This window comes from Triticum urartu, chromosome 1 (assembly GCF_003073215.2).
Source record: "Triticum urartu cultivar G1812 chromosome 1, Tu2.1, whole genome shotgun sequence".
Lineage (NCBI taxonomy): Eukaryota > Viridiplantae > Streptophyta > Magnoliopsida > Poales > Poaceae > Triticum > Triticum urartu.
Window position 1 is genome coordinate 479,834,514 of NC_053022.1, and position 11,357 is coordinate 479,845,870.

Here is an 11,357-nt window from a genome sequence, read left to right on the forward strand (position 1 = left end):
GATCGATATATTGGAAGCCTATGTTTGGACATCGGAATGGTTCCAGATGAGTTCGGGCATTTTCCGGAGTACCGGGAGGTTACCGAAACCCCCTGGGGAGTATATCGGCCTTATTGGGCCTTAGTGGAATAGAGGAGAGGAAGGGAAAAGGTGGGAGGCTTGCCCCCTAGCCCAATCTGAATTGGGTGGGGGTCGGGCCCCCTTTCCTTTCCCCTCTCCTGCCCTTCCTTCTCTCCTACTCCTACTACTTGGAAGGGGGGAATCCTACTCCCGGTGGGAGTAGGACTCCCCTAGGGCGCGCCATAGAGGGCCAGCTGGCGGTGTCAAAACCGGCGGATCTCGGGTAGGGGGTCCCGAACTGTGTGTCTAGGCCGGATGGTAACAGGAGGCAAGGAACACGATGTTTTACCCAGGTTCGGGCCCTCTTGATGGAGGTAAAACCCTACGTCCTGCTTGATTAATATTGATGATATGGGTAGTACAAGAGTAGATCTACCACGAGATCAAGGAGGCTAAACCCTAGAAGCTAGCCTATGGTATGATTGTTGTATGATGAAGTTCTATATCGACTAGCCTGGCCCTGGTTTATATAATGCACCAGGGGCCTAGGTTAACAAGAGTCCTAGCCGAATACGCCGGTGGGGAGAAGTCCTTGTCTTGATCGCCAAGTCTTGTGGAATCTTCCTTGTATGCGGCAGCTGTCCGAACTGGCCCATGAGTATACGGCCATGGGGGTCCTCGGCCCAATCGAATAGATCGGGAGACGACGTGGTGAGCACCCCCTAGTCTAGGACACCGTCAGTAGCCCCCTGAACCGGTCTTCAAGTTAGGGACGCTCCTCCATTCTTCCGAACTGTTCCTCATCTTTGGTTGCCGGTCTTGAAAACTGGTTCAACAAATCTTCTCATCTTCGATCTTGAGGATCACCGAAATGCATTCGACGAGTTTATACGCCGGGTATCCGAGGAGCCCCTTTAGGTTTTCGGCCTTTATCAATGCCTTATTATTTTTATGCCACACCTCGGGTTCGAAGTTGTTCCCGGGCCGCAGCGTCCTCTTGTGTCCGAGCTCCAACACCGGACTACATTCGAGGTATCTTTTGCAGCCGAGCACCAACGCCGGACCGCTTCCCAGCTCTAACGCCGGAATGTATCCGAGCTCCAACGCTGGACTATGTATCCAAGCTCCAACGCCGGACTGTATATCCGAGCTCCAACGCCAGACTATATCCGAGGTGTCATAAATCACCTTGGTTCAAAGAAGTTTGAAGGAGTTTAGCCGAGCTTAATGCCGGAAATGCCCTCTATGGAGCCAGCCACTAGCGCCCGAGCTTTATGCCGGGCTGCTTCTGAGGTGGTGCACCACCCCGAATGTGGGCCGATTTTTGTGAATATTTTTTATTGGTGCAATTTATTCTCTACTGAGATATACAACCAGTAGCCCTCAAGGTGGGTATCGGTTTAAAACCTGAGATGCACTTGAAGGATGACGTAAGACCGCTGATCCCAGTAGCCGCTGAGACTCAGGTTGATTTGCAAAATCGGCCTGAGGATCAAGTCCTAGCTCGGCAGAATACTCCGGGACACAAAAAGCGGCATGCTCAGTCCTCGAGACTCAGGATGGGTGCGGCCGGCCAACCTGAGGATCAAAATCTCCTCGGCAACTGTATTACACTTAAAATTTTCTGCATTGAACAAGCAATGCAGTAGCCCCCGAGACACTGGTCGGGTGGCAAAACCAGATCAGGGGATCGATGTGCCCCTTCAATATTTGTAAATAATAAGCCCGAAGCCCAGTAGCCCCTGAGCCTTAATGCGGGCACGGGTGGCCGAATTAAGGATCAATATCCATAGTAAAATCACAAATTATGTGTAATGACTCTATGTATCCAAGTACTTTACGTCATTAATGCTCAGATCCGCATTGTACAAAACTTTGTTGACTGACCATCGGTTTCCACCTCCTCGGCCAGTAGCCGAGGAGTGTTTTTCCTACTTTATAAAACCTTTATGAGGGCAAAGATTTACAACAAACAAGGCAATCTGGCCATACGGTTTTATAAACAAAGGTACGCAGAGAGTTATATTACTGTTTAACAGAAGAAATGTCTTCCAAAGAAAATAGTCCCGCTATCGGTTCCTTTCTTTGGGTTGTCATGGTAAGCATGATCATGAAACCTCAGCTCGAATGTAAGAGCAAAATATTGAGGATTTAGTTTGGGAGGCCAGTTAATAGCCCCCGGTAGTGTTCGGCGACAGTCGAGGTCAAGCCGTAAACACTTCGGCCAATGTTATGAACGGCCCGTCATAGTCATCGGATCACTGACCAGTTTACACTTATTGTGACAGTCAGTTTTCGGCTTTCTCCACTGAGGTGCTTGACCATGCGAGCTGGAAGCACAATCGCAGTGGTTCTCCCTTTGCACACCTAGCCGAACAAAACGGAACGTAGGAAGCAAGTGCAGGAGCCGGGCAACCCAACTATTGACCAAAGACACAATTCGAAACCGATGCATATATAGCAATATCTGAGAATGTTTTTGCCGAATCCCTAAAGGTGTCCGGCGTTGCACTGCGAGACTAATGCTGGAAAAGCACAAATAGTTTAAAATTGCCAAAAAGCTTGGAAAACCAAGAAACGTCAGTAAAAACATGGCGTCCGAACAAGATCAAGTGTTCGGTGCCAATCCGAAAATTGGTCTTAGAAAAAAGAAGTGCTTCTGTCGTGCTTTAACATGATACATCCTATCTCAAGACTTCGAGCGGGTCAGCCTATGGCTTCAACCTCCTATCCCAAGGGCGGAGTACTTCTCACTAGGCCAGTTTAGCAAACTAAACTCTAGCGGCTTTGAGAGAGAAATTAGGCTCACCGGCTAGTGACTGCACACTCGCGTCGAAAAAAGGAGTGATAAGTAATAATAATAATAATAATAATAATAATAATAATAATAATAATAAAACTTTGCAACGACTAAGAAGAAGAACACTTATTATAAAACGGCTCAAATAAACTTAAGAGCCCCCAAGTGACTTGGGTAGAAGAATGATTGCATGTACTGAAGTACTTATATAATATCTGTGTTCAACCGAACTTTAAACACATCTTAACCGACCGTCAGCTTCTCCCTCTTCGGTCAAGGACCGAAAAGTGTTATGTACTCCATCGGTCGAGAATATCGACGGTGTTTCCAATAACCAGGCAATCAGGCCATAAGGCTATAACAGACAAAGCGCGCTCAGGGAACTTATGCTATATTATCGTGAAGTGTAAGAAGCATCTTCGAAGAAAATAGTACCCCCACCGATACCTTTCTTCGGTGCTCATTGTTATTATGAGACTTGTGCAATAGATTTTTTGTACTCATGAGTTCCGTTGTGTGCCGACCATCATTGAAAACTATAAGAGCGCTAGCTTTCGGCTTCACCCAGTCTGAGGTCCGGCTCGGTTGACCCAATCGTGACAATCGCAGAGGTGCTCCCTTTTCTCCCTAGCCGAACAATCGGGTACGTAGGGGTAAACACAGGAGCGAGGCAACCCAGCTTGCAAATCGCTTAAGTCAATATGGTGCATATTGTGGCGTAATACACGAACAAGGAACGAAGCCCTACAAGTATAATCATATGCAACAGGAAAAAGCTTCATAAAGGAAGCCCCCAAGTAAATGGGGTATTTGAATTTATGCGTCACAAACAAAGTTTGGACAAGGACATTTTTTACAAGCAACTTTTTTCCAAAAAAGTATAATGCTTGGTCGAACCGAGCACAAGTTAGAAATTAAAGCTTTGAGCATGAAAGCGACTTAGCTGGTTAATGTGTTCGGTATTGATGACGCGGTCCGAGCTTGATGCGGGGCAAGGTTCCATCCCCCAAGCCGGTCCCGAGGTGGCGGAGCGGAGAGCTCGACACGCCGAAGTGGTGACATAGCACGGTCAATGCACACCGGCAGAGTGACGCCGAAGTCCCCGGATCATTTTCCTGTGCACAAAAAATAGTGCAAACCGGAGATAATAGTAATAATGATAATTAAAAAAAATTTTGCATAATAAATAATTTATGCAAAGTGAGGAATAGAAGAAATATGGCCTGGCGCCGAAGTCAATGTTGATGCAGGGCGTCGGCGTGATGTAGTAGAGGCGTGGCAAAGCCTGAATTCACAGGTCGGTCTGAGCTCCGGATGCGGCTTTCGCCGGACTATGTACGGAAACTGATCGAACCACCACGCGACCGTCGTTAATGCGGTCACCATTTGATAGACCTATGTACATATCATGGACAAACCAGGGTAATAATTTCTTCGGAAAAATGAACCCAAACAAGCAAAAAAAAATACTGGGATTAATAGCACCTGGTTTATTTGTTGTAGCAATCCGAAGGAAGGTGATTCCAAAAATTGGGACTCGCTCGGCACACCCATTGCCTGATGGGCGATAAAACGACGACATGGCAATGCTTTTAAAGGTTGGCTCGCCGAGGCAAAGCCCTCGGACCAGCTAACATGACGGAGCTGGTTGGCTAGTGACGCCGAAGTGTCCGGAGTAGGTTGATGAAGAGATGGTGAAGCCCCTGGTCCAGCCGAGATGTCGAAGCCTCGATGTCAGCCGATGAGTCGAAGTAGGTCGGCGTGATGGACACCAGCTTGAAGAAGCAATAGTGCGGCCCTGCCGATGCAGGTCGTGACGTGGTCGATGCCGGCTTGATGAAGCGACCGTGCGGCCATGCCGGTATGCCCGCTACGTGTAATCTGTGGGGCGGCGATGTTGGTGATGATTTATCCTTCGCGATGCCGGACTCTTGTTCGGCTTGCCAAGATGATGATCCGAAGAAGTTGAGCTCGGCTCAACAAAGTGACGCCGCGTCTAGCGCAGGTCGGCAGCCGTGGAGTAATATTGCCGGACTGGTTTGACACCATCATGATGTTGAAGATCATGTTCAAAAGATCTTAAAGTTAGTGGGATGTGTTCGGGAATAAAACACAATACCCCATACAAAACTTCCTTCAAAAGGGATGTCCGAAACCCCGTTCATAAAAAAGATGAACTCAGGTCGGATTCGTTTTCGTGCAGAAAACATATCCGAAAAGTGATGCACTAATCGGAAGGTTCTCGGAGTTTGGATGGTCGGATCGAGCTGAAATTTTGAGAGGTGGTAGATATAGGAATTCCGCAGCCGGTCAACGGTTGGATCTTCCAAAGGACGTCCGAGCTAGAAGCTGGACACCACGCCCTAAACTCATCCAAATTCCCGTCCAGATTTGACAGGGCTCCGGTATATCGCGGATTGCCAGAGATTCCTCCATCGGAACTCGACGAAATTTTCCAGGGTTGTTGTAGACCCAATTCCGCACAATTCCACCAAAGGGATCGTCAAAGCGATGCTCTAAGAGATGGTGGCAGCGGATACAAGTTCACTGTTTGGAAAAACAGCACGGTCGCTTGAGAGCAATGTTGACGTTGAGCCCCCGAGCTCCATAGATGATTCCTCCATGATCTTGATAGAGATCGGAGTTGATGTTCGATGAAGGCCCTTGTCCGAACATGGTGATCCGAACACGGGGTGCAATTCTTGGTCGAACCAAGGTGACCAGTCGAGTTGGTGACGAAGATGTCGAAGTCGCAGTTGATCTGCAGGCGAGCCATCGATCCTTTTGTCGATCACACAGCGGAACTCTCAATGAAAGCACCAATGTCGGTGTCAAAACCGGCGGATCTCAGGTAGGGGGTTCCAAACTGTGCGTCTAGGCCGGATGGTAACAGGAGGCAAGGAACACGATGTTTTACCCAGGTTCGGGCCCTCTTGATGGAGGTAAAACCCTACGTCCTGCTTGATTAATATTGATGATATGGGTAGTACAAGAGTATATCTACCACGAGATCAAGGAGGCTAAACCCTAGAAGCTAGCCTATGGTATGATTGTTGTATGATGAAGTTGTATATCAACTAGCCTGGCCCTGGTTTATATAATGCACTAGGGGCCTAGGTTAACAAGAGTCCTAGCCGAATACGCCGGTGGGGAGAAGTCCTTATCTTGATCGCCAAGTCTTGTGGAATCTTCCTTGTATGCGGCAGCTGTCCGAACTGGCCCATGAGTATACGGCCATGGGGGTCCTCGGCCCAATCGAATAGATCGGGAGACGACGTGGTGAGCACCCCCTAGTCTAGGACACCGTCACCAGCCCTCCCCCCTCCTCCACTCATTTATATATGGGGGAGGGGGCACCCCATAGACACGCAAGCTGATCATTGTCTTAGCCGTGTGCGGTGCCTCCCTCCACCATAATCCACCTCGTTCATATCGTCGTAGTGCTTAGGCAAAGCCCTGCGACGGTAGCATCATCATCACCGCCATCACGCCGTCGTGCTGAGAAAGCTCTCCCTCGACACTTAGCTGGATTGAGAGTTCGTGGGACGTCACCGAGCTGAACGTGGGCAGATCACGGAGGTGCCGTACTTTCGGTACTAGGAACGGTCGGATCGTGAATACGTACGACTACATCAACCACGTTGTCATAATGCTTCCGCTTACAGTCTACAGGGGGTACGTAGACAACACTCTCCCCTCTCGTTGCTATGCATCACCTAGATAGATCTTGCGTGTGCATAGGAATTTTTTTGAAATTATTGTGTTCCCCAACAGTGCATCCGAGCCAGGTCTATGCGTAGATGTTATATGCACGAGTAAAACACAAAAGGAGTTGTGGGCATGGGTATATACATATTGCTTTCCATCACTAGTTGATTCTTGATTCAGCGGTATTGTTGGATGAAGCGGCCCAGACCGACATTACACGTACGCTTACGCGAGACTGGTTCTACCGACATGCTTCGCACATAGGTGGCTGGTAGGTGTCTGTTTCTCCAACTTTAGTTGAATCGGATTCAATGAACAGGGTTCTTTCTGAAGATCAAAAAGCAATCACTATGTCGCGGTGTGGTTTTTGATGCGTACGTAAGAACGGTTCCTCCTCAGCCCGTAGCAGCCACGTAAAACTTGCAAAAACAAAGTAGAGGACGTCTAACTTGTTTTTGCAGGGCATGTTGTAACGTGATATGGTCAAGACATGATGCTAAATTTTATTGTATAAGATGATCATGTTTTGTAATAGAGTTATCAGTAACTGGCAGGAGCCATATGGTTGCCGCTTTATTGTATGAAATGCAATCGCCATGTAATTGCTTTACTTTATCACTAAGTGGTAGCGGTAGTCATAGAAACAATAGTTGGCGAGACGACAACGATGCTTCGATGGAGATCAAGGTGTCATGCCGGTGAAGATGGTGATCATGACGGTGCTTTGGAGATGGAGATCAAAGGCACAAGATGATGATGGACATATCATATCACTTATATTGATTGCATGTGATGATTATCCTTTATGCATCTTATTTTTCTTAGTTCGGCGGTAGCATTGTAAGATGATCTCTCAATAAATTTTAAGGTACAAGTGTTCTCCCTGAGTATGCACCATTGCTACATTTCGTCGTGCCGAGACATCACGTGATGATTGCTACCTCTTGAGCACTGCGCTGGTTTTCCCAGAAGAGGAAGGGATGATGCAGCAAAGTAGCGTAAGTATTTCCCTCAGTTTTTGAGAACCAAGGTATCAATCCAGTAGGAGGCTATGCGCGAGTCCCTCGTACCTGCATAAAACAAATAAATCCTCGCAACCAACGCAAATAGGGGTTGTCAATCCCTATAAGGCCACTTACAAGAGTGAGATCTGATAGATATGATAAGATAATTTTTTTGGTATTTTTATGATAAAGATGCAATGTAAAATAAAGGCAAAGTAAATAGCAAAGGAAATAACTAAGTAGTAGGAGATTAATATGATGAAGATAGACCCGGGGGCCATAGGTTTCACTAGTGGCTTCTCTCGAGAGCATAAGTATTCTACGATGGGTGAACAAATTACTGTTGAGCAATTGACAGAATTGAGCATAGTTATGAGAATATCTACGTATGATCATTTATATAGGCATCATGTCCGAGACAAGTAGACCAACTCCTGCCTGCATCTACTACTATTACTCCACTCATCGACCGCTATCCAACATGCATCTAGAGTATTAAGTTAAAAACAGAGTGACGCCTTAAGCAAGATGACATGATGTAGAGGGATAGACTCATGCAATATGAAGAAAACCCCATCTTGTTATCCTCGATGGCAGCAATACAATACGTGCCTTGCTGCCGCTACTATCACTGGGAAAGGACACTGCAAGATTGAACCCAAAGCTAAGCACTTCTCCCATTGCAAGAAAGATCAATCTAGTAGGCCAAACCAAACTGATAATTCGAAGAGACTTGCAAAGATAACCAATCATACATAAAAGAATTCAGAGAAGATTCAAATATTATTCATAGATAGACTTGATCATAAACCCACAATTCATCGGTCTCAACAAACACACCGCAAAAAGAAGATTACATCGAATAGTTCTCCACAAGAGAGGGGGAGAACATTCTATTGAGATCCAAAAATAGAGAAGAAGCCATCTAGCTACTAACTATGGACCCGTAGGTCTGAAGTAAACTACTCACACTTCATCGGAGGGGCTATGGTGTTGATGTAGAAGCCCTCCATGATCGATGCCCCCTCCGGCGGAGCTCCAGAACAGGCCCCAAGATGGGATCTCGTGGATACAGAAAGTTACAGAGGTGGAATTAGGGTTTTGGCTCCATATTTAATCGTTTGGGGGTATGTAGGTATATATAGGAGGAAGGAGTACGTCGGTGGAGCAACAGGGGGCCACGAGGGTGGAGGGCGCGCCCCCTACCTCATGGCCTCCTCTTTTCTTTCTTGACGTAGGGTCCAAGTCTCCCGGGTCTTGTTCGTTGAGAAAATCACGTTCCCGAAGGTTTCATTCCGTTTGGACTCCGTTTGATATTCCTTTTCTTCAAAACCCTAAAATAGGCAAAAAACTGCGATTCTGGGCTGGGCCTCCGGTCAATAGGTTAGTCCCAAAAATAATATAAAAGTGGATAATAAAGCCCAATAATGTCCAAAACAGTAGATAATATAGCATGGAGCAATCAAAAATTATAGATACGTTGGAGACGTATCAAGCATCCCCAAGCTTAATTCCTGCTCGTCCTCGAGTAGGTAAATGATAAAAACTGAATTTTTGATGCGGAGTGCTACTTGGCATAATTTTAATATTCTTCTCAATTGTGGTATGAATATTTAGATCTGAAAGATTCAAGACAAAAGTTCATATTGACATAAAAATAATAATACTTCAAGCATACTAACTAAGCAATTATGTCTTCTCAAAATAACATGGCCAAAGAAAGTTCATCCCTACAAAATCATATAGTTTAGTCATGTTTCATTTTCGTCACACAAGAATGTTCCCATCATGCACAACCCCGATGACAAGCCAAGCAATTGTTTCATACTTTAGTAATCTCAAACCTATAAACTTTCATGCAATATATGAGCGCGAGCCATGGACATAGCACTATGGGTGGAATAGAATATAATGAGGGGGTTATGTGGAGAAGACAAAAAGGAGAAAGTCTCACATCAACGAGGCTAATCAATGGGCTATGGAGATGCCCACCGATTGATGTTACTGCAAGGAGTAGGGATTGCCATGCAACGGATGCACTAGAGCTATAAATGTATGAAAGCTCAACAAAAGAAACTAGTGGGTGTGCATCCAACTTGCTTGCTCACGAAGACCTAGGGCACTTGAGGAGGCCCATTGTTGGAATATACAAGCCAAGTTCTATAATGAAAAATTCTCACTAGTATATGAAAGTGACAAAACAAGAGACTCTCTAACATGAAGATTACGGTGCTACTTGGAAGCACAAGTGTGGCAAAGGATAGTAACATTGTCCCTTCTCTCTTTTTCTGTCATTTTTTTGGGCCTTCTCTTTTTTTATGGCCTTTCTCTTTTTTTATATAATTCCTCACTTGGGACAATGCTCTAGAAAATGATGATCATCATACTTCTATTTATTTACAACTCAATGGTTACAACTCGATACTAGAACAAAAGATGACTCTATATGAATGCCTCCGGCAGTGTACCGAGATATGCAATGGATCAAGAGTAACATGTATGAAAGAATCATGAACGGTGGCTTTGCCACAAATACTATGTAAACTACATGATCATGCTAAGCAATATGACAATAATGAATGTGTCATGATGAACGGAATGATGGAAAGTTGCATGGCAATATATCTCGAAATGGCTATGGAAATGCCATAATAGGTAGGTATGGTGGCTGTTTTGAGGAAGATATAAGGAGGTTTATGTGTGAAAGAGCGTATCATATCACGGGGTTTGGATGCACCGGTGATGTTTGCGCCAACTCTCAAAGTGAGAAAGGGCAATGCACGGTACCGAAGAGGCTAGCAAGGATGGAAGGGTGAGAGTTCGTATAATACATGGACTCAACATTAGTCATAAAGAACTCACATACTTATTGCAAAAATCTACAAGTCATCAAAAACCTCGGTACTACACGCATGCTCCTAGGGGGATAGATTGGTAGGAAAAGACCATCGCTCGTCCCCGACCGCCACTCATAAGGAAGACAATCAAATAACACCTCATGTTTCAAATTTGTTACATAACGTTTACCATGCATGCATGTTACGGGACTTTCAAACTTCAACACAAGTATTTCTCAATTTCGCAACTACTCAAGTAGCATGACTTTGATATTATTACCTCCATATCTCAAAACAATCATCAAGCATCAAACTTCTCTTAGTATTCAAAACACTCTTAAGAAAATTTTACTAACTTTGAATACCTAGCATATTAGGATTTTAAGCAAATTACCATGCTATTAAGACTCTCAAAATAATCTAAGTGAAGCATGAGAGATCAATAGTTTCTATAAAACAAATCCACCACCGTGCTCTAGAATATATAAGTGAAGTACTAGAGCAAAACTATATAACTCAAAAGATATAAGCGAAGCACATAGAGTATTCTAACAAATTCCAAATCATGTATGGCTCTCTCAAAAGGTGTGTACAGCAAGGGTGATTGTGGTAAACTAAAAAGCAAAGACTCAAATAATACAAGACGCTCCAAGCAAAACACATATCATGTGGCAAATAAAAATATAGCTCCAAGTAAAGTTACTGATAGAAGTAGACGAAAGAGGGGATGCCTTCCGGGGCATCCCCAAGCTTTGGCTTTTAGGTGTCCTTAGATTATCTTGGGGGTACCATGGGCATCCCCAAGCTTAGGCTCTTGCCACTCCTTGTTCCATAATCCATCAAATCTTTACCCAAAACTTTAAAACTTCACAACACAAAACTTAAAGTAGAAAATCTCATGAGCTTCGTTAGCGAAAGAAAATAAAATACCACTTCGAGGTACTGTAA